Source organism: Panthera tigris, chromosome B1, assembly GCF_018350195.1.
Source record: "Panthera tigris isolate Pti1 chromosome B1, P.tigris_Pti1_mat1.1, whole genome shotgun sequence".
In the NCBI taxonomy this organism is placed as follows: Eukaryota; Metazoa; Chordata; class Mammalia; order Carnivora; family Felidae; genus Panthera; species Panthera tigris.
In genome coordinates this window covers 99,540,467-99,565,087 of record NC_056663.1, presented here as the reverse complement: position 1 = coordinate 99,565,087, position 24,621 = coordinate 99,540,467, and the positions used below count along the sequence as shown (strand labels likewise).

At 36.7% G+C, this 24,621-nt stretch overlaps 1 long non-coding RNA gene across 1 annotated transcript in view; it reads left to right on the top strand.

The window, feature by feature from the left end:
* The window catches only part of LOC122237686, a 92,810-nt gene that overhangs the window by 705 nt on the left and 67,484 nt on the right, over positions 1-24,621 (top strand). Inside the window, exon 2 of the long non-coding RNA XR_006216288.1 lies at positions 6,256-6,449. This is a non-coding gene — a long non-coding RNA (uncharacterized LOC122237686). The remainder of the gene's footprint in view (positions 1-6,255; positions 6,450-24,621) is intronic.

Sequence of the window (24,621 nt, the reverse complement as noted above, 5' to 3'; positions counted from 1 at the left end):
TCCCTTCCTGTGGTTTTAAGAAAATATTGAGAACAAAATACATGCAACCCTCAGCACATATTTGCAGTCACTCCAAAGTAAATGTTTCTTTATACCTTGTGGAAAAAGCAATTTTGGGACTCCCTGCTTTTGAAAATGAGCTAGAGTTTTTTTTCAAAGACCACTTCATTGAGAGGCATATATACTTTAGAGGCAACACCCTTCTAAAATTTTGTACCTTTGAATGACATTTCCTTGAAATGTTTTAAGTTACAGAAGGAAATCCTACATCTTTTGGGGGTGGGTGGTTTATATCATATTGTATGATACAATTAAAAATTTTGAGTATTGCCATAAATAAATTTGAGCAACATAGAATACTCTAGATTTTCTAAACATTTTATCATGCAACCAAACTGTGATGGTTATGTTTGTTTGTTTGAACACCTGTTAAAATCTGAGTCACTCAGAAAAAATTGGCAAAATTTAGGTGTAATGGGACAGAAAATTAGTTCCAAACTAGCAACCGTTTCAGTCTCTTTTATCCCTCAAATAACCTAGCATCTCACAGCCTATCTTCATTTGTACAATGGCAATAATCACACCTATTACTTAGTGTAATGAGAATTTAATGAGAAATGCCAGATTCCCTATTCAAAAATCTCATTTTCTCTTCTAAGCTCTAAACCAGAGGAGAAAATTGTGACCAGCCATTTTGTATATAAAAAAAATACGTAGCAGCATTTAGAAATAAGTATTTCCTCTAAAGGGAAATAATCAAACCTGCATTATTATAAATGTAATATTCATGTAAATCTCTCAACTGCAATATTTTTTTGCACTGGGGCAACTTCAAAGATGGAGGCTGTGAACAATTCTGGCTGTTACCATCCTATGTCATGTAGTGGAATGGCAGACAGCATCATGCGTGTGCTTGGGGAGAACCTGACTGGTGCTACAATCAAAGTTCAGGGGGACACGCTTTACAGACTAACAAAGCAACTGCAGAAACAATAACCCTGAACCCTCTTTTACATTCAAATCACTCTCAGCATGTCTGCAAATCATAAAAGGACTTTAAAGAATGAAAAGTCAGAAATTCGAGCACAGAGTACATGGGTTTCTGGACAAGTCTAGGTATAGAATTGGAAACGAGTGAATATGAGTTCTGTATCAAAATTGTGCCTGCACAGAAACCTGACCTTTATTCCTTCACCATTCCCTGCCCTTCACCCGATGTCCTACATACTTGTGTTTGAGTAAAGGGAAATTCAAGCTAAGAAGAAACTTCAAACACCACAAAGTAAACACTCACAGCATCCTCTGCCTAAAGAGTCACACTTCAGAGAGAACAAATGATTTTTTTTCCAAGAGAGAACTGCTGTTAGCAAATACATGACAGTTCACAGGCTTCCGCTCTAGTGAAGTTGACTGGAAATGGAAATCACTGAATCAGACTGGGAATGGAAATTGCCTGCGGGAGGCTCAGTTACTTAAATTTTCAATGATTGCCTCACGTACATTTTTCCTGAATTCATGTTTAAGAAACAAGAATGTTATAATGATTCCTCTTTTTAATTTTTTCTAAATGTTTTTATTTAAATTTAAGAGAGAGAGAGAGAGAGAGAGAGAGAGAGAGAGCAAGCTGGGGAGGAGCAGAGATACAGGGAGACACAGAATCCCAAGCAGACTCCAGGCTCCAAGCTGTCAGCACAGAGCCCGACGCTGGGCTTGAACTTACGGACCTTGAGATAATGACCTGAGCTGAAGTTGGACCCTTAACCAACTGAGCCACCCAGGCGCCCCATGATTTCTCTTTTTAAAAAGCAAGAAAATAATACTAAAGTTTAAAGCTTTGAAATCATACATTGCTTTGTTTGATTAATTTCTGAGAGCCACATATCTGATTATATTGTATGTTTCTTCATTGTTTCTCAGAGGATAAGAATGGCAAGTTAATAAATTGCAAAGATGTGAATAGATCTTTGGAATGGGTGAAAACCCTTTCATTTGATATTAAGGTGAGAGGAAACATGAGGCATAGGAAACAGACTCCCAGACCAGGTGTATTGGAGGAGCAATTCATCTGGCAATGGGATATTTCAGCTTCTGAAGCTAACATTTGTCCATAGGAACGATCACAAGTTAGTTATCTAAGTTATATTTGACTTTTTGTATTGATTTTTCATATATGACACACTGTCATCATTGGTCCAAGTGTGAGGCCTGCTTAGGCATTTTTATAAGAGTGTATTTTACTCAGTCCAATCTCTCCTCTTCCTTCACTTTCTACACAGAAATCTTCTCAGATTCTGTTTTCCAGAGAACCCAATCTTTGACATTATCCCTGGGCTTTTTTCAACAAATGATGCAGAAGCACTTGTACATCCATAAGCAAACAAAAATAAACTACGACTTAAACCTCACACCTTATACAAAATGACCTCAAAATGGGTAAAAGAAATTAAGTGTAAAATATACAATCATGAAACTTTTAGAACAAAATAGGACAGAATATCTGGCATATGAAGAGGTTTTCAACATCATTAGCCATTAGGAAAATGCAAATTAAAACCACAGTAAGATCTCTTTACACATCTCTCAGAATGGCTAAAACAAGAAATAGTGACAATAACAAATACTGACAAGGATGCAGAGAAACTGATCACTCGTACACTGGTGGTGCAAGTGTGGAATTGTACACTGGCTTTGGAAAATGGTTCGACATCTTCTCATAATATTAAACATGTAATTACATGTAACACAGTTATTGAACACTTTGGCATTTATCCCAGAGAAATGGAAACTTACATTCATTCAAACAAACAAACAAACAAACCCCTGTACATGAAGAATGGCCGCTTTATTCATAATAGCTGAAAACTAAAAACCACCCAGATGGCTTTCAGTGGGTGGACAGTGGAACAAGCTGTGGTACATCCATACCACGCAATACTACTCAGCAATAAAATGGAAAAATGACTGATCCAGGTGGTGGCATGAGTGCACCAGCAGAGTTGTAATGAGAGAAAAAAAGCCAGTCCCCAAATGTTACATACTGTAAAATCTCATTTATATAAGATTCTTGAAATAACAAAACTATGGAAATGTGGAACAGGTCAGTAGTTACCAGAGGTTAGGGATAATGTTGGGGAAGCGTGGTTATACAAGGGCACCCTGAGGGATCCTTAGGATAGAATGACTCTAGGGGCCCCTGGGTGGCTCAGTTGGTTAAGCGGCCGACTTCCACTCAGGTCATGATCTCGCAGTTCATGAGTTCGAGCCCCGCATTGGGCTCTGTGCTGACAGCTTGCAGCCTGGAGCCTGCTTTGGATTCTGTGTCTCCGTCTCTCTCTGCCCCTCCCCCGCTCCTGCTCGCTCTCTCTCTCTCTCTCTCTGTCTCAAAATTAAATAAACATTAAAAAACAATTTAAAAAAAGATAAAATTACTCTATATAACTGAGCAATCGATTCACAGACCTACACATATGATAGAGTTGCATAGAACTAAATATGCCCACAAAAATAAATACAAAGTAAACTTGGGAAATCTGAATAAGTTTGGTGGTTTGAGTCAATGTTAAAATCCTGGTTGTGGTAATATGCTATAGTTTTGCAAGATATTACTGTTGGGAGTAACTGCATAAAGGGTGCACAAGATTTCTCTGTATTGTTTCTTGCAATTGTATGTGAATCTACAATTATCTCAAAATAGAAAGTTTAATTTAAAAGTACAATGCTTGTTTTAGAGTTTTACCGTAGAGTACACTACAAATCGTCTTCCGGGACTTCTTTTTTTCTTTTCTTTTGGTTACTCCAGCTCATCCTATGTGACAGGTTAACTACCAGGAGATATACAGTTTCTTGCATGTAGATTTTTTTCATTCATTTTTACTGTTGTTTAATATTCCAATATGACTATAACGTGTGTATTCTCTTTGTTTGTTTTTTTTTAAGTTTATCTATTTATCTTGAGAGAGAGAGAGAGAGCGAGCAAGCAGGGAAGGGGCAGAGAGAGAGAGGGAGAGAGAATCCCAAGCAGGCTCTGCACTGTCAGCACAGAGCCCTACATGGGCCTTGATCTTATGAACCATGATATTGTGACCTGAGCTGAAATCAGCATTCAGATGCTTAACTGACTGAGCCACCCAGGCACTTCTATATGTGTATATTCTTCTTCTGATTAGCATTTGTGCTCTTCGCAGCTGTTGTTATTATAGACAGTGCTGTGAACAGTCTTGCCTTGAAACACATGGTAAATGTGTGCAAGTGTTTCTAGTTCTCTGATTTGCTCCCATCGTTCTTTCTAATTTGGGATTTATTTGGCGTTCCTTTTATAAGTAAGTTCATTCTTTTCCAACTGTTTTTCTTTTCTAGTTTAAGATTTAAGGCTATGTATTTCTTTCTAAACATTGTTTCTGCATTTTGATGTACAGTATGATTATTTTTTAGTTAGTTCTAAGTTATTTTAAATTTGCATTATGTCAACTTCTTTCGCTATAAAGTGTTTAGATGAGTTTTTTTAAATTTTCAAATATATGAAAATATTTATTCATCTTGTGTTACTGTTGTTTCTTTTACATTTTTAACTGAAGTGTATTATCCTGAAAGAACATGATCTATATGATATCTACACTTTGATATTTATTGTTACCTTATCTGTAGCTGAGTGAAATGATAAATTTTGTAAATGTGCCTCTATGCACTCAAAAAAATGTGGTTACTCTAATTTGAGAGCACAGAAACCTGTGTATCTCCATTAGAATAAACGTATCATTTTTACTATTCAAATAATACCTTTAATTTTGGAGGGAGTTTCTATTTGCCTCTTCACTGATTAATAGAAAGATATTGAACTCTCCCTCTATATTAGATTTACCTAAACTTGTCAGAAATTCTATACATTTTTTGATTTATATAATTCAAGGCTAGCTTATTAGAGACAAATGCAATCATAATTGTCATATCTTTGGGTGCATTTACACACTGATCTTTTATGTAGTGACCCTAAAAATGTATTTTGCCTTAATGTCTATTTTTTTCTGAAATCCTAATAGCTAAATTACATTTATTTTCTCTCCTGGTTTCCTAAAAAACTGAGCTAGTTACTATGAATGTAGAAAATTTTCTTTCATTCCTTCTAAGTGTAGAAAACAATAAACAATGAGTACCTTGGATTATACTGGGATTATCACTTATGATTAAAGATGAACCAAATTTAGTAAACATTTTAAATTAAACTTAACTTTACATTATACTTTATTATTTTTAAATATTTATTTGTAATCATGATGCATTGAAAATGTTGATATAATCATTTTAAATCATATATAATACAGCATAAGTCCCATTTTATTTCCTCTAGTCAGCTTTTTAACATTTTTTTAAAATTTTTATTTATTTTTGAGAGAGAGAAAGAGACAGAGGGTGAGTGGGGGAGGGGCAGAGAGAGAGGGAGACACTGAAATGGGCTTCAGGCTCTGAGCTGAAAGCACAAAGCCTGACGTGAGGCTTGAACTTGGGAACGGCAAGGTCATGACCTGAGCCGAAGTCGGATACTTAACCTACTGAGCCACCCACATGCCCCCTCTAATCAATTTTTAATTACATGTGTGAAATCAAACAATACCCTCTCTTAAAAAAAAAGTAAGAAAAATGCCCGTATTTACTTTAAATCTTCATATTTAGATTCTTACGAGAATGAAGAATCTCTTGAATAGGGAAAGTTAGGTAGAGTTGTGTACCATGTAACATTCTACATTCTGATAAGTCTGTCCCCATCTTTATAATGTCCCTTAAGTAAGCCTTATGCTGTCCTATGTTGCCATGTTCATTTTAGGCAGATAAATATAGACATGGATATATAACTAAGGTCATTCAGAAGAAAAGACAAGCAACACAATAAAAACTTAAATGGATGAGTATCCTAATGAATTAATAAGTAAAGAAATAAAATGGTCATCTTTTCTATTAAAATAAGTCAGATAGGTTAAAAGCATTCAAAACAATGTTTTGGCCACTGGAAGCTATTTAGCTGATGTTATTAGAATCTATCCTAGCTGTAAAATACTGACCCTTTTCTGAGTAGCAAATTTTGTGCTTTTATCAAGTGATTAGAATATTTTGAAGCTTTCCACTTTGGCAAGGTTTGGGGAAAGTCTCTGCAAAAAGTAAGGTCATCGCTCTCCCTATTTGTGGAATTTTAAGGAGTCAATAAAATTTCTGAACTTGTTTTATTTGTGACTTTTTAAATTTGTTTAAATTGTTTAATTTTAGAAGAAGCCTGATGGAAACAGAAGAGACATTGGCCATGGACACATGTCTAGTTTAACCTGCGCTTCCAGAGCAAGGTTGACAGCAATTACTACTCGCAGCCTTTCAGCTTTGTCTCCAGACACGCAGCTCCCTCATCCATCTTTCAAAAGCACAGGTCTTATCATGTTACACCTCGCACCTCCTGTCTTTAAAATGTAAGTGGTTATCTATTAATTTCAGATTTATATGGTCAAGTTTTGACCTATCTTTCAAAGCCAGGTCATCTCCTAACCAGGTCAGAATTTACATTTACAAATTAATTTTATACTCTTCCCCTGCTTTCATTAACCCTATGCTGCTGTCAAACTCAGGGATGGTATATATTCTTTTAATCATGCAAGTTTCTCTCTTTGGCTGGTTCTTTACCTCACTCTTTACCAAGGATGGCTAACGTCCTTTATCGTTCTGCTCAGATAGGATTTCACCTCTTCAATGAACTTTGGTTCAGACCCTTTGTAAGCTAAAAATATGCTCTTTCTTCTGAATTACATTATTATCATATTATGTGTAGAAAGTAGAAAATATGATTTCTATGATAGTATATATTTATATGTCTTCAATTTCCCAGCAACCTTTTGGCATTTGATGAACTGAGTCACTGTGCTGAGAATGAGAAGAGAACGGTGACCCTAATATAGCATTCCATGTAGACAAAAGGTTCATTCAGCCAGGTGTGGGAAGACTAAATCTTGTTTAGACCAATATAGGATAGTTCAGAATTATGAATGATGAAACAATAGGCCGAATTACTAACAACCTGCTAGAGTTGGTATAAACGGAGAAAAAAATCTGTAATATGAAACTGTTAACTCCCATTGTCCCTTTGGACTCTCCTCCTCTGGGCTGTTTTTTGTGACATGAGACAGACTGTTGCCGTGGCTGTCATCAAAGCAGAAGATAAGAAGGCAGCTGGAGCTGGCAAGGTCACCAAGTCTGCCCAGAAAGCTCAGACGGCTAAATGAATATTGTCCCCAATGCCTGCCACCCCAGTCTTAGTCAGTAGTGGGAAAATGGTCTCAGAACTGTTTGTGTCAATTTATCCACTTAAGTTGAATAGTATAAGACTGGTTAATGGTAACAGTGCCATCCTAAAGTCATCAGAAGGGAAGGAGAATGTTTAGTGGACCATTTGTGTGCGGTCTGTGTGGCAGTTTTAAGTTACTAGTTTTTAAAATCAGTATCTTTTAATGGAAACAACTTGACCAAAAATCTGGCACAGAATTTGAGACCCTAAACAAAAGTTATATGAAAAAACAAAACAAAACAAAACAAAACAAAACAAGGTTAAAGAGGTGTATACTCCAAGTAAAACCTCTTACAGTTTAGACTTTAGCTGAAGAATATTACAGTGTTGACAAAAGCTTTTTAATGAGGCAGACATTCCTTCTAAAGCCAAAAAAAAGATGATGTATACACATATTTAGCAAATTATCCTCATGTGTTCAAAGGAGTTAAGATTAAAATTTGGGCTTCATTTTGTAGGCTAGTATATATCAAACTAAGTCTGCTGATACATTCTCAGGTGTTCAGATTGTAAAGAGGTTTTTAAAAATTAACTTTTTACATTGGAAAAGTGTCTATTCATGTCTTCTGCTCGTTTCTTTACCAGATTATTTTTTTTTGGGGGGGGTTGAGTTTGGTAAGTTCTTAATAGATTTTGGACACTAACCCTTTATTTGATGTGTCATTTGCAAAGATCTTTTCCTATTCCATCGTTTGCCTTTTAGTTTTGTTGTTTGTTTTGCTCTGTAGAAGCTTTTTATCTTGATGAGGTCCCAGTAGTTCATTTTTGTTTTTATTTCCCTTATCTCTGGAGACATGTCAAGTAAGAAGTTGCTGTGACCACGGTCAAGGTCAAAGTTGCTGCTGCCTGTTTGCTCCTGTAGGATTTTGATGGGTTTCCAGGCTCACATTTAGGTCTTTCATCCACTTTGAATTTATTTTTGTGTATGGTGTAAAAAAGTGGTCCAGGTTCATTCTTCTGCATGTGGCTCTTCAGTTCTCCCAGCACCATTTGCTGAAGAGACTGTTTGTTTGTTTGTTTGTTTGTTTGTTTGTTTGTTTTATTAATTGGATACTCTTTCCTGCTATGTCAAAGATTAGTTGGCCATAAATTTGTGAGTCCATTTCTGGGTTCTCTATTCTATTCTATTGTTCTGTGTTTGTTTTTGTGCCAATACCATACAGTCTTGATAATTACAGCTTTGTAATACAGGTTAAAGTCCAGGATTGTGATGCCTCCAGCTTTGGTTTTCTTTTTCAACATTACTTTGGTTATTTGAGGTCTTTTGTGGTTCCATACAAATTTTAGGATTGTTTGTTCTAACTCTGTGAAGAATTCTGGTGCTATGGCAACAATAGCCAAATTATGGCAGAAGCTGAAATGTCCATCTACTGATGAATGGATTAAGAAGATATGGTAAATACATACAATAGAATACTATTTGGCAATGAAAAAGAATGATATCTTGCCATTTGCATGCAACAACGTGCATAGAACTGGAGGGTACTATGCTAAGCAAAATAAGTCAGTCCAGAGAAAGACATATGATTTCACTCATATGTGGGATTTGAGAAATTTAACAGATTAACAGAGGGGAAGGGAAGGAAAAATAAAATAAAAACAGAGAGGGAGGCAAAACATGAGACTTGTAAATATAGAGAACAAACTGAAGGTTGGTGGAGTAGGTTAAATTGGTGATGGGTATTAAGGAGGGCATTTGTTAGGATGAGCACTGGGTGTTATATGTGATCAATCACTGGATTCTACTCCTGAAGCCAAGACTACACTGTGTGTAAACTGAGGGGAAAAAAGGGAGAGAGAGAGAAATCACCAGCATCCAAAGGAAAAAAAATAACTTTTTACATTTATGTAATTACCTAAAATTAACAAAAAGATATTTTGACTCATTTAATCACCACTTAAAATGCTAACACAATTGCTAGCAGCCTACCTGTTTCTGTCCTATGACTTTTTCCTTTCCTTTCCTTTCCTTTCCTTTCCTTTCCTTTCCTTTCCTTTCCTTTCCTTTCCTTTCCTTTCCTTTCCTTTCCTTCTCTCATGGGCTAAATCCTTTCTGTGTGCCTGGAATATCACCCTGTCTTGCTCCCCAAGGACTCCCCTACTGCAAGTAACTTTTTCCCCCAGATTCTACATTCACCAATTTCTTCCTTTCATTTTACTTATTTCCATCTGTACACAAATATGATGTTTTGTCTCTTATCTTATAAAATCCCACCCATGGCCCTTTATACTCCTCTACATATTGTACTCCCTCTGTTTACATTCTAGAAAAAAAAAATCTCCAATGATAATACCTAGTTCCTGTCTCAATTTGATCACTTCTCTTTCTATTGTAAATATATTCTAATTGGTCTTCCATACTTCCATACTCATAATTCTACTATGACTGTTTTGTGAAAATCACCAATTACCTTTACATTACCAAATTAACACTCTGTTCTTCACCTCATACAGACTTCCAGCAGCAAACAGTAGAGTTGAAAAATCACCCCATAATGAAACACTTTCTTCTCTTTGGAGATTGTATTCTCCAGACTTTCTCTTACAATAAGTCTCTTCGTCTGCAAGAATTTAAATGTGAGTATTCCCTAGGGCTCACCTTCTCCTCTTCTCTTCTTTACTTTCCTCTCTTCCCTTCTCCTTCCTTATCCTTGTCTGTCTTCTCTGAAGTTCAGTTACTCCAGCCACATGTCTTTAACCATCATCCCTATGCTAATGACTCCCAGTAGTCCTTACTTCTTCAATGAACTTTCGTCCAAATGTCAACATGTCATTTTTACTTAAATGTCTAATAGTATTTCAAACTTAATATGTCTAAAACAGAACTCTTAATTTCCTTCCTCTCAAATCTATTCTTCCATACCCTTTTTCTACATTGCTCATCCAGATTTGTGAGGCCTGTTTTTTCCCGTTTCCAAGTTTTTACATCCAGCCCATCAAAAGGTTCTATTAGTTGTACCTCCAAGATTTTTCCAGTTCTTTATACTTCCACTCTTTTTCTCATCTCTGAGAAACCAATTCATTTTCCTACTTCCTTCTTTATGCTTTCATTGAGGAGTTTACATCAGTTTTCCACAGAGCAGTCAGAGTTATTTTATTTTTTATAAGGGCATCACCTCATATAACTCTCCATTTAAAACCCACTGATGATGGCCCCTTGTACCAGGCTAATGTCTGTACTCTTCCTTGGTGCCTACAAGGCTCTCCAGAATCCCAGGAGAGCCCCAAATATGTTTCTCTTGTAATCTCACACCACTCTCCATCTAGAATGCTATTCTCTCACTTTGCTTGGGTGGCTGCTTCATGTTATCCATTTCTTGTTTGAGAGTCATCTCCTCAAAGAGATTTTGATCACTCATTTGAAATTAGAAGTGTCTGGCACTCTGTTTAAATTCTATCCCATCAGCCTATGCTTTATTTATAGTCTCTATGACCATCTAGAATTATATTACTCATTCTGCCCATGAATATATGAATTTGAGAAGAGTAGAGATTATACCAGTCTTGTTTCTGATATACTGTCTAAGACTACCACAGTGTCTGGTACATAGGAAATACCCAATGAATTCAAAATCAAATGATGACATGAATTTGATACATTTCTCAAAATAGGGTCCTTAGACTTCAGGGGCCTATAGAAATATTCCTAGAGTTTGTAAGTTCCCAAGTTTGAAAAGCAGTCTTAGATCATAGGGATCTAACAAGAGCTTATAATTCGAAAGTATATTAATTTTCTAGGACTGTTATAACAAATTTTCATGAACGTGTGGCTTAACAACAAGAATTTTTGGCGCCTGCGTGGCTAAGTCAGTTAAGGGTCTGCCTCTTGGTGTTGGCATAGGTCATGATCTCACAGTTTATGAGTTCAAGACCTGCATTAAGCTTTATGCTGATAGCACAGAGCCTGTTTGGGATTCTATCTCATCGTCTCTCTGCCCCTCCCCTGCTAACTGTCACACACACTCTCTCTCTCTCTCAAAATAAATAAGTAAACTTAAAAATAAGTAAATAAATAAATAAATAAAAGTAGGAATTTATTTTTTTCACAATTCTACAGGCCAGAAGTCTGAAATCAAGGTGCTGGCAGGGGCACACTCCCTCTGAAGTCTCAGAGAAAATCCTTCCTTGCTTCTTCTAGCTTCTGGTAGCTCCAAGCATTGTTTACTCATGGTTGCATAATTCCAGTCTCTGCTTCCATCTTTGCATGGCCTTTTTCTCTTCTCTGTATGTTTCTGTGTTTCTCTTGTAAAGATTTTTGTCGTTGGATTTAGGGACTACCTGGATAATCCAAGATTATGTCATCTCAAGATCCTTAATTACATTTGCAAAGAATCTTTTTTCCTAAATAATGTTACATTCATGGGTTCTGGGATGTAGTCATTTCTCTTGGAGGACCTACCGTTCAACATACCGTAGGACATATAATAGGCAGTTCAACCTGAGCACAATGTATAGTTGTCCTATCTGGGCAGTAAGTAATGACAGAGGCCACCAGACTATTGCAAAGTGGTGGGCAGTGATGCTCTGAAATAATTCTGTGACATAAAACAAGATGAAGAAAAGAGACTGACCTCAAGACACATTTATTAAGTAAAAAGCAGCATAATTTGAGGATCCATCCACTTCACAAGTTTTATTTCCTTTGGAAATCTTTTTATTTTATAATTGGCACCCACTAATCCTTCACCCTGCTATGAATGGCAGCAATGAGAGCAAACCTGGACAACTGGATGGAATGTAAAAAGTTTAGAAAAGAGTATCAGACAACCAGCACCACCAAAACCAGTCCATATGTTTAGTCATAGAAAAAATGTTTAAGATTGATGTTTCTTCTCTAGTTTACCTTCAGGCTACACGTCCATTAGTATATATTCCTTGCATAAACCCATTGTTTCATTTGTTTTTACATAGCATCACTTTTTGCTGTTATGAAAGCCCCTCGTTTATATTGAAGAAAATTTCATGAATACCAAAAGATTAAAAAGAAATAGAAGCATTAATATTACAGTCCCCAGAATGAACCAGTATTTTTATTTATAAAAGTTAAAAGGAGGGGTATTTGAGTGGCTCAGTTGGTTAAGTGTCTGACTCTTGATTTTGGTTCAGGTCATGACCTAATGGTTCATGAATTTGAACCCCACTTCAGACTCTGCACTGTCATTTCAGCTTGGAATTCTCTCTTTCCCTCTCTCTCTGTCCCTCCCTGCTCACACTTTCTCTCTTTCTTTCAAAATAAATAAATAAACTTAAAAAAAAAAAAAAGAAGGTAGTCATTCTCTGTCTGTTATCTCTATTATCACACCATGCAAAAATGGCTGTAGAAATGGCACCAAACTTTAACTATTAGGGCATGTGTAAAATATATTGTGAGCCCCTCATGGCTAGGCCTCACCCTTCAGAGGCAAAAACTCATATACAATGAGGATGCTACACGTTGTCAACCAAGAGAGACACCATTCAGAAGCCATACAGAGGGGCGCCTGGGTGGCTCAGTTGGTTAAGTGGCCGACTTCAGCCGAGGTCATGATCTCATGGTCCGTGATTTCGAGCCCTGCATCGAGCTCTGTGCTGACAGCTCAGAGCCTGGAGCCTGCTTCAGATTCCGTGTCTCCCTCTCTCTCTGCCCTTCCCTCACTCACGTTCTGTCTCTATCAAAAAATGAATAAACGTTAAAAAAATTAAAAAAAGAAGCCATAGAGAAAATAAATATTTTATTTTTTTAAATTTTATTGTAGAGAAAGAATGAGCAGGGAAGGAGGAAAAGAGAGAGAGAGAGAGAAAGAGAAAGAGAGAGAGAATCTTAAGTAGGCTTCACTCTCAGCACAGACCCCAGTGTGGAGCTCAATCCATGGCCCAGGATCATTACCTGAACCAAAATCAAGAGCCCGACACTCAACTGACTGAGCCACACAGTCACCCCAAGAAAATAGATGTTTTTAAAACATTGCTTTAAAATATATTCTGCATTTAATTCCCCTGCCTTTGAATATGGGCTGGACTTAGTTGCTAATTTCTAATGAATATAGTGCAAAAAAGGAAAAATAATAACTTGATAGTAGAGAAACCTGAATGCATCACCTTAACCATTGCCAGTAGTAAGTCATGTTGACTCCATGTACTCCTTGATATCATGTAGTGAGCAGGGCACTTCTCCTCTGTAGAAGTCTTGCAACAAACAACAAACCTCAAAAACAAAAGAAACAAAAAAGTAAATACCCTCAGTCTAATTATAAGGAAATACCACACAAACCTAAATTTAGAAACACTGCCAGGACAGTGTTCTTCAAAAGTGTCAAGGTCATGGAAACCAGGAAAACATAGTACTGTCAAGACTGGAGTAGACAGAAGAAATAAATTTAAAAAAAAAAAAATTGCAACTAAGTGCAATATGGTATCCTGGACCAGAAAAAGGACATGGCGGGGGCGGGGGGGGGGGTACCTAATGAAATCCAAATAAAATATGTAGTTTATTTAAATAGTGTTTTACCAATAATTTCTTCCTTTTGATAAGCATGCCGTCATTACATAAGACGTCCATATTAGGGGGATCTAGGTGTAGGGTATATAAGAATTCTTTGTATCTCATCTAAAATTATATCAAAATAAAAAGTTTAAAAAATTACATGTTTTCCACTTCCATGTACAAAAATAGGACCTCAGACTTGTGAGTGTACATTTTCAGTTGAGCTGTTTTTTCTAATTGACTACTTAATGAAGTTTATGCCAGGGTGACAAAGTGTAGGAATATTTAAATTTAAAATGTTTCTTGATTCTTTAAGGCAATTCTGGACAGAATAACTTTTTTTAATGTTTTACTTACTTTTGAGAGAGAGAGAGAGAGTGCACAAATGGCGTGGGGGCCAGAGAGAGAGGGAGACACAGAATCCCAAGCAAGCTCCAGGCTCTGAGCTGTCAGCACAGAGCCTGACACAGGGCTTGAATCCATGAACCACAAGATCATGACCTGAGCCAAAGTCAGATGCCTCAGATACCTAACTGACTGGGCCAGCCAGACGCCCTCAGAATAGTTATTTTGGATGTATTTCCTTTCATATCTGTATTTATGTCTATCGATTTTTATCTTTCCATTGAACATACTGAAAGTGTTTTCCATGTCATCAAATGTTCATACCATCTTGATAGCAGAAGAACATTCCACTGTTCATTAGATTATGATTATTTAATTCTGTTAACTTTGATGTATATTCATATTATTTCAGTTTGTGCTTGTCCTGGGAATTAGATGAAGTTTGTTTTTCTTTGTTATGATTTATTGGGAAGCAACAATTTACAGAGAGGAGTGATGTTGCTGTCTTGGATGTAGAATCTTCAAGGGTTTATCAGCACTCAGACTCTGTAAAAGGAAATAACCAACTAAGTCACACGGGAATAGACATGACATTGTCACAGTTGTTACCATTTACACATTATAGAGCAGAGACCTGATAATTTAGAAAAATAGGTCACAAGGGACTGGTGTATCTGCAGAGTGTCTTTGGCGAAACAGAGTAAAGGAAAGAATTCACTAATAATGACCCATAGCGTGAAACTCCATAATCTGCAAAGCATCCCTATACCTAATTTTAAAAACAACTATCATTCATATAGCTCTTTAGAATGACTTCACATACTATTCATTTATTTTAGGTCAATATATATTCTTTAAAGAGAATCTTTAGGTTGAGAGAAAAATTGAATAGAAAGAATAGAAAGGTCCCAAATACCCCCTTTCTCCATTACAAAGTATTACTGACATCCTGGTCAACTAATGTAGTACATTTGTTACAATTTGTGAGCCAATGTTGATACATTGTTATTAACTGACATCCATAGTTTACATTAGAATTCACTCTTTGTGTTGCATAGTTCTATGGGTTTTGACAAATGTATTGTTCATTATTTGCCCCATAGAATAGAATAGAATAGAATAGAATAGAAGTCAAATGTGCTATCCACAAAGATAAAGATGCAAGAGTACAAGACTGAAAAACTCCTTGAGCAGTTATGCAGTAGGATACAAGATAGAATTCTCTTACTTACAGAGCTAAAGAAGATTGAGAATCACAATATTACAGACTTTACCTCTAAAGCAGTATTACTATGGCATCCAGGAAGTCTATGGACTTCATTCTTCATGGAATGACTCCAAAATGTAGATAATCTAGACAAATAATAAAGTAGGAATAACTAAGCAATTTTTTAATTGATGAATCTATGAGTTTAATATTATTAAAGAATAACTTTCCAATTCAGTGATTTAAGAACATGATTCCATAAATACTGGTCCAGTTGGTTCCATGTTAGTGTAAACAAAATCTTGGTAAAATGTTAATTTAAAAAAAAATCAGTTTATTTTGCTACCTCATTCTATACAACCAAATAACTTCTGAATTGGTTAGAGAAGTTAATTATTAGAAGGTAGTTCGATTATAAAATAAGCTAACCAATTCTTTACAAACTCTCCCAAAAATAGAAGAAGAGGGAACTAATTGCATTAGTTGGTCAGTATTACCTTGATACCAAAGCCACATAATGCCATCACAAGAAAATTGAAAACCACTATCTCTTACAAATATTGATATAAAAATCCTCAACAAAATCCAGAAATATTAATATAGGTAGATAGTATAGTACACCATGACCAAATGAGTTTTGCTCTGATAGATTGGTTTAACATCTTGAACATCAATTAATGTGATACACCACATCAATAGAATAAAAGACAAAAATCACATGACTATATCAGGAACCACAAACACTTGAAAAATTCAGCATCCTTCATGAAAAAAATAAACAGGCTATTATGCCATAAGAGAACTTTCTCACCTGATAAACTGAATTCACAAAGACCCACAGGAGTTAATTTCAAACGAAATGATGAAAGACTGACTGTTTTTTCTCTGTCTCTCACAACATCTACACCACAATGTATTAGCAGTTCTAGTCAGGGCAGTTCAGCATAAAAATGAAATAAAAGGCATCCAGATTAGAAAAAAAAAAAAACTTTCCTTATTTGCAAGTAATATGATCTTGCATTTTAAAAAGTCCAAAGGAATATATTTAAAAATTATTAGATATAATGAGGTTAGAAAGGTCACTAGAATATATAGTCAACAAAAACAGGAAAGAATTGAGATCCAGAAGGAAACCCACACACTTAATAGTCCGTTGAATTTCTATAGGAGTATCCAGACAAATAAATGGAAAAAGAATGCTTTTTCAACAAATGGTATTGGAAAATAGATATCCACTATTGAAGGAATGATGCTTGAACCTCTACCTCACACCATCTACAAAACAAAACAACAAAAATGGCTTCAAAATGGATCAAAAGCCTAAATGTATAAAACCCTTAGTAGAAAATGTAGGCATAAATTTCCGTAGTCCTAGATTAGACAGTTTCTTAGATAAGACAACAAAAGAACAAGCAACACAAGAAACAATAAAAAAGATATCATCAAAATAATTTTTAATTTTATTTTTAATATTTATTTATTTATTTATTTATTTATTTATTTATTTATTTATTTTTAAATATGAAATTTATTGTCAAGTTGGTTTCCATGCAACACCCAGTGCTGATCCCAACAGGTGCCCTACTCAATACCATCACCCATCCTCCCATCCTCCCTTCCCTCCCCCCCCCCCCATCAACCCTCAGTTTGTTCTCAGTTTTTAAGAGTCTCTTATGTTTTGGCTCCCTCCCTCTCTAACCTTTTTTTTTTCCGTCCCCTCCCCCATGGTCTTCTGTTAAGTTTCTCAAGATCCACAGAAGAGTGAAAACATATGGTATCTGTCTTTCTCTGTATGACTTATTTCACTTAGCATAACACTCTCCAGTTCCATCCACGTTGCTACAAAAGGCCATATTTCATTCTTTCTCATTGCCAAGTACTATTCCATTGTGTATATAAACCACAATGTCTTTATCCATTCATCAGTTGATGGACATTTAGGCTCCTTCCATAATTTGGCTACTGTTGAAAGTGCTGCTGTAAACATTGGGGTACAAGTGCCCCTATGCATCAGTACTCCTGTATCCCTTGGGTAAATTCCTAGCAGTGCTATTGCTGGGTCATAGGGTAGATCTATTTTTAATTTTTTGAGGAACCTCCACACTGCTTTCCAGAGTGGCTGCACCAATTTGCATTCCCACCAACAGTGCAAGAGGGTTCCCATTTCTCCACATCCTCTCCAGCATCTATAGTCTCCTGATTTGTTCATTTTGGCCACTCTGACTGGTGAGGTGGTATCTGAGTGTGGTTTTGATTTGTATTTCCCTGATGAAGAGCAACGTTGAGCATCTTTTCATGTGCCTGTTGGCCATCTGGATGTCTTCTTTAGAGAAGTGTCTAGAGGAGAAAGCAAGGAAAAACCTCTCTGACCTCAGCTGCAGTAATTTCTTACTTGACACATCCCCAAAGGCAAGGGAATTAAAAGCAAAAATGAGCTATTGGGACCTCATGAAGAAAAAAGCTTCTGCACTGCAAAGGAAACAATCAACAAAACTAAAAGGCAACCAACGGAATGGGAAAAGATATTTGCAAATGACATATTGGACAAAGGGCTAGTATCCAAAATCTATAAAGAGCTCACCAAACTCCACACCCAAAAAACAAATAATCCAGTGAAGAAATGGGCAGAAATCATCGAAGTAATTTTTAAAAGGCTTTGTTCTTCAGAAGACAACATCAAGAAAGTGAAAAGACAATGCCCAGAATGGAAGAAAATTTTTGGAAAGTATCTATCTGATAAGGGACTTGTATCTATAAATAAAGCACTTTCACAAGCCAGTAATAAAGGTAAGTAATCTAATAAGAAAGGTAAATAAAAAAGGAGCAAGAAGGCATACTATGATTAAAATGTTCATAAAATGAAGTTCAATATTATTAGCTATAAAGAATGCAAACCAGAATATCACTATGATATACTTTCAGATCCATTAAGGTGGCTATAGTAAAAAATACAGAGAATAAGAAGTGTTGGCAAGAATGTGGAAAAATTGGACCCTTTGCTCACTGGTAGTGGGACTATAAAATGGTGCAGGTGCCTTGGAAAATAGTCTGGATATTGCTTAAATGATTAAACATACAGTTACCATATGACTTAGTAATTCCACTCTGAGGTATGTATCCAAGAGAACTGAAAACAAGCCATGTATATTTATAGAACTATAATTGTACATGGATGTTTATAGAACTGTTATTCATAACAGCTCAAAAAGGAAAACAATTCAGATACTCATCAACTGATGAATGGATAAGTAAAATGTGTGTTATTTACACGCATTGTGAAAAAATGCTCTAAGATTTTAAGCACTGAGGTGGGGTAGGAGGCTGGTTCATTTAGAACTAACTTTCTAAGTATTTTAAATGAAATGGACTTAATGCAGGGAGTTAGGTGCATATATAATGGTTACGAGGACTAGGGAAGCAAGTGTGAGGCACCTATTACTGGCTTTCAGTCACAGATGCAACTGTGATCCAGAAAATAGTGAAGTTACTGCCACTAGAGGTCAGGAAAATGCAAAAAATGACTATTAGTGTCTCAACTGCCCCCACACCCCCAAAGTGGGTGATTGAAATGGATTCAGACTGCCCTTGTAAGAACTCCTGTCTGCCAGAGCCTTTGTGGCTTTCACCTCTGGCAAAGAAAAACTGGGCTCTATGTTTTATCTTTCAAGTTACATACAAGACCATATTATTGGTAGAATCTAAAACCATATCCAGAAACATGGAAACATGCTATATCCATTAAATAAACACTAGATAGATAGACAGATAGATAGATAGACAGATAGACAGTTAGAGTAAATTAAATAAGGCACTTGTCTAAAGGCCAGGATAGCACAGATGCCAGCAGAACTGTATATGGTAATTTAATTCCAAATTGAACTAAGACTATATTCATTTGAGTTATTCACAGCCTTGTCAGAGGATTACAAGCTAATTTTTCTGGGGCACAAAAGCCCTAGCTGCAATCTGGGAATGTCTTACTCCTGTTTTAGAAGAATGGATTTAAATGTCATTAATTTCCCCTGATGACTCAGAGTTGATTTTATTTAGGTCTCAGTTAGTGCTAAACAAACATCCACACTTTCCTCAAATCTGTTAGTCATGATTTGCGTTGCTTTAAGTGGTGTTATCACCTGCAGTAAACTATTCTTTTTACTTCCTTGTGATGCCTAGGGGTGTTTGTGTCCCAGCTGCCATCTGGCAGCCATTGCTAAGCCGGTGGCCCCTTTTACTTTTCTTAGATTAGTCATCATAGGAAAGTGCAGTGTTCATATGAATGTCTGTTCTATAAATGAATGAAGAGGAGCCAGCTATGCTCAAAGTCAAAGATTTGAAAATAAATGAGATTATTTTCAGAAGAATTGAATAGAATTTGAATTGAAGAAGTTCTAGACTTACACATAACTTTCCAAGTTTTACGTAATCACCAGATTCCATGTGTGCTGTTTTATTTTCATTGCCTTTAGGTAATTCACTGGCTCTGAGTCACTTGATTTCTATTTACTTATTTCCTTTAATCACTTACCCCTCCACCCTCTGACCTCCCTTTTTTTTATGTATCTCCTTCCTACTTGGGCACGTTTGGCTTGCCTATGTGGCTCTAATCTTCAGTAAGTGGATGATTTTCTCAATAGGATGCTTTTTAGTATTTCCCTGGCATTGTTTAGCATCCTAACCAGAGTGTCAGCTTGCATCCTCATAGCTCTAATACGCAATAGAATATACTTTTGGGTGAAGTGGAAAGGAAACTCTTGTCTGGTAGGCAGAGACATAAATACCAGGGCAGACTTAAGGGTGGTTATGGAAGATAAGTAACTGGTGCGGCTTTTGATCCTACCTGTTTATGTCAGGAGGATCTTAAGACAAAAGAATGAGCAGAAGGAAAGTCAGAGTGAACTTTGTTTGTGAAGAGGTGTTAATTAATGGTTTCCTGAGTAGAGAAGAGGCACACAAAACTTTTGATCTTGGCAGATCCTAAGAGTGGCACTGTGAATTAAAGTTTCAGTTTGTAAGCATCTGAACAACAAGAGCTACATCTGTGCAACTGGCTTTGTACAGCCTTAGTAATGCAGTAAAGGGCTTCTGGTAGACTCTGAGACTGCATCCAATGAGACCAATATCTGTGATGATTAGACAATGTGCTAGGTTTCTCTCTTTCAACCTGGGAGCAGGTGATGCTGTCTACATTTATGTAAAAATTTACTTATAACCTTCAATATACTTAAATAATAAATAAAAAAATAAATTAAAAAATTTTTATTTATGAGATTAACATTAATAAGAATGATTCAAGCTGTTGCCCACATCCCAGTGACTAAAAATATTAATGGTAATAAAGAAAGCCAAGAGGGGTGCCTGGGTGGTTCAGTCGGTTAAGTGTCTGACTTCGGCTCAGGTCATGATCTCACGGTTCATGGGTTCGAGCCCTACATCAGGCTCTGAGCTGACAGCTTAGAGCCTGCAGCCTGCTTCAGATTCTGTGTCTCCCTCTCTGTCTGCCCCTCCCCCACTTGTGCTCTGTCTCCCTCTGTCTCAAAAATAAATAAACATTAAAAAAAAAAAAAAGAAAACCAAGAAATTATTTGGGGATAGAAGTGGACCAAAATATTATGAGAAAAAGCTTTTCCACTTGCTTATCCTATTCTTCCAACCCTGATTTATTTGTTCAGTGCCACATACTATTTCTGTTATGTACTTGCCAATCTCCCCTGCAAAACTGGAAACAACTCTACGTTGGAGGAAACTAGATCCAGATGCTACCATAATGACTAGGGCATTTTGACTAGAGTAGACTATTTTAAACATAACCTATGCCTAATACTAGTCGTGGGTCCACAGCAGGGAGCAGAACAGTGACAGGAATTTTGGATAGGACACATAGTTCATGCAGGGATTTGGTAACAGAGAAATCCACAGGAAACAGTCCCCAGTCTCTTTATCTTCATTTTTCTTCTGATTCTTACTTGCTTCAACATTATTTCCAACATGCTGAACTCTTGAAGATAGGTCGTGAACAGTAGATAGGATTTTAACAGGCAGAAACAAAGCTGGAATGTTTTTGAGGGAACAGCCTGAATAAAATGAGGATTATGATTGGTGAAGTAGACTCGGTGAAGGAAAATATGCCTCTGACACAAAAATCATTTTGAGCTGAAGACAATAAGAAGGAAAAAATGCAGGGAAAGCTCTCTCTACCCTCCCCTTTCCTGCCTAAAAGCAGGATATAGTTTTTCTTTTTACTGGAGACAAACTCTTAGCAGCACAGAGGTACCAGAGGAATATGCAAACAGACTTTACTCCATTACTCCCCTCCCACAATTTGCTGCTCTTGGAAGCATGAAACTTTCTTTTCTGCTTTCTTTTCTTCTTTTCTGCTGTCATTTTCTACAAGTATGTTGTTGTTGTTGTTGTTTTTTTTTAAGATGCTATATAAGCTGGAGTTCTGACCACCACTCTGAGTTACTTTTGTCAAGATTTCTCCTGTGATTTGCATAGCATATATTAATAAACTGTTTTTCTCTTGTCAATCTTCGTTTTTGTTAAAGAGCCCAGCTAAAAACCTAAGATGGGTAAAGTTTTCCCTCCCTTAGAATGGTCGGAGTACAGACTATGTAAGCAAGAAGGGAAAGAGGTATAACCTTGGTAAAAAGTTGTGGGCTATGTTATGGGTAGGAAGTAAGTGATAGATTAAATTCTCAGTTGAAGAGTTTAAGCTTAATTCAGTATGCAGTGAGAAGTCATTAAAGGTTTTAATTATAGGGAAGTGACTAGAAAAGAGTTGTGCTTTAAGAAGTTTACTCTGGGGCACCTGGGTGACTCAATTGGAGTCTTGATTTCAGCTCAGGTCATGATCTCACCATTTGTGGGATCAAGCCCACATCGGGCTCGGTACTGACAGTGCAGAGCCTGCTTGGGATTCTCTCTTCCTCTCTCTCTGCTCTTCACCCACTCATTTTCTCTCTCTCTCTCTCTCTCTCTCTCTCTCTCTCAAAATAAATAAACTTTAAAATTTTTTTTTTAAATAATAAGTGTACTGTGGTATTGGTGTTCACTCACATATATTTACTAGCCAATTATTTTCATAATAATGAAACATACATTAAATGCCATGAGAAATAAAAAGGATAGCATGATAAACCTTCTATTTCAACAAGCATACAATTTAGAGAACCATTATAAAATGTACATTGGACCTGTGCTACCTAACACCAGTAATAAATATCTTAAATGTATAGAAGAAATTGAGAGGAGGGACAAACTGCTTCTGGCCATTGGAAAGATCAATAAGGAGGCTAAAACAAGAGGCCAAGCAAGAGGAATTTAAAATTTTAAACCACCAAAGAAATTGCAGTCAGAATAGAGAGTGCATAGAGAAGGAATGCTGTAAAAGTACTCAAGAGACTTGGCCACCATTTTGATTAGTGAGGTAGTGGGAAGAAGAGTTAAAAATGACTGAATTTCTCAAGCTTAGATAAGCAGGATTCATCCATTCATTTTCTCATTCATTAATTTGGCACATATTTATATACCAAGGACCATGCGCCAGCATTTTTTTAGTTGTTCAGAGAGAGGGATGAACAAACTAGTCCTCATGGAACTTACTGTTTAGGAGGGGGATGATAACATGAACAGAGAAACAGTGTTGAATGATCAAAACTGGAAACTAGAAGGAGAGGTTGATTTGGAAGGAAATTTCATTTATAATATTTTGAGCTGGAAGAGCTGATGAGGTTTGAGTTTAGAAAAAGGGGAGCGCCGGAGAGATAGATGGTTATTGATTTGTTCAGTGGAAATAGTTCAAAACTTAAGGATAAAAGGACTCATCAAAGTAAATCACAGAAAGCAAAAATAGCGTTTAGCATAGAAACAGGAAATACCAATACTTAGGACACTGAACACTTGAATAAGAGTCAATTAAAGAGACAAAAAAGGGATGAAAATTGTGGCAGCAGCAGCGCATGCCACAAATATCAAAGAAGAAGTGAACAAACAAACAAAAACAAGGAGCTCACACTGTTCAGTTGAACAGGGAGTGTGAGAATATAGACTGTCCAACATGGCAATTACAATATAGTAGTCAGGGCAGAGGCCAGATGGTAAGTCAGTCTTCTGTGTGAAAGGAAGCGGAGACTGGATAAGAACTTAAGAGAGGAGTAAATTATGAGAAAGTTGTTTTATGACTATTGGTCATGCACGGTCACAAATAAAGGAATAGGAATTTTTAGAGCCAGAAAGAAGGAGAAAGCAACATGAGGAAACAGGTACCAGTGAAGAAGGAAGTGTGAGAAAGTGAGATTGAGTACGCACACAGGGCCTTGGCAAGGAAGACGGGAACCTCTTCCTTAGAAGTGTGTCAGGCATGCAGAGATGGTAAGTCTAAAGTACGGGTGCACTGAGAGGGAACTCTGAGGAAACTGCTGTCAAATAGTCCTGATATTCTTGATAGCTTCGAGAGAGAGAGTGATTTGGAGGGTGTTGGATTAAGCATCTAAACATGAAAAATAGAGACAGTTTGAAATAACTACGGTAGCAAATGAAATTATGACTCAATGAATGATGGATCAAAGGATTACTCCCTAGCCAAGAGGATCAGTTGAAATTAGAAAGTGTTTGTGTGGAATGGACCAATGTATATGATTTTATGATTTCTTTCAGTAAGCATTGGCTGCCTGGTGGCAGAAAAAAAGGTCCGGGTGATCCTAATTCCCCTTTCTCATATTCTACCAATCTTGCTACTGGCAGGGACTAGGGTGATCCATCTGGTGTCAGATGAGATACAAAGGGTTTTTCTCTTCATGTTCTCCATGGTTTGTTTTACTTCTTTGATGAAAAGACGCTGTATGCCAAAGTGAAGAAAGCAAAGTCACCAAAACATAAGCCCACTCATCTATCACTGACAGTGTTTCAGACTTATTTAGCCCAGTTGTCGTGCTGATGAGTTGGGATAGAATTGCCAGAAACCTGAGGAGAAAAGTTCTCAGAAAGTTAAACCAAGTGGGAGTAATTCATTTTCTCAAACATGGAGTGAAATGTCTCTCCAAGTAGCAGTAGGAGATCACACTCCACCTTCAGAAACTCTCTGTATTGCATAGCAGGAACCCCAAGTACTTTCTGTCGCATTTCTAACTCCTCCTGTGGGAGCCTGGAAGACTTGTTGCCAGTCAATGTAGCTGATCCTTATGGACATTTCCACCTCCAGCATTCTGAAAATTTATATAATATAAAGATGTTGAGCTTTAATATGCATAATTGTGACTCACATCTTAAGCTCAACCTCAGAATCCAACT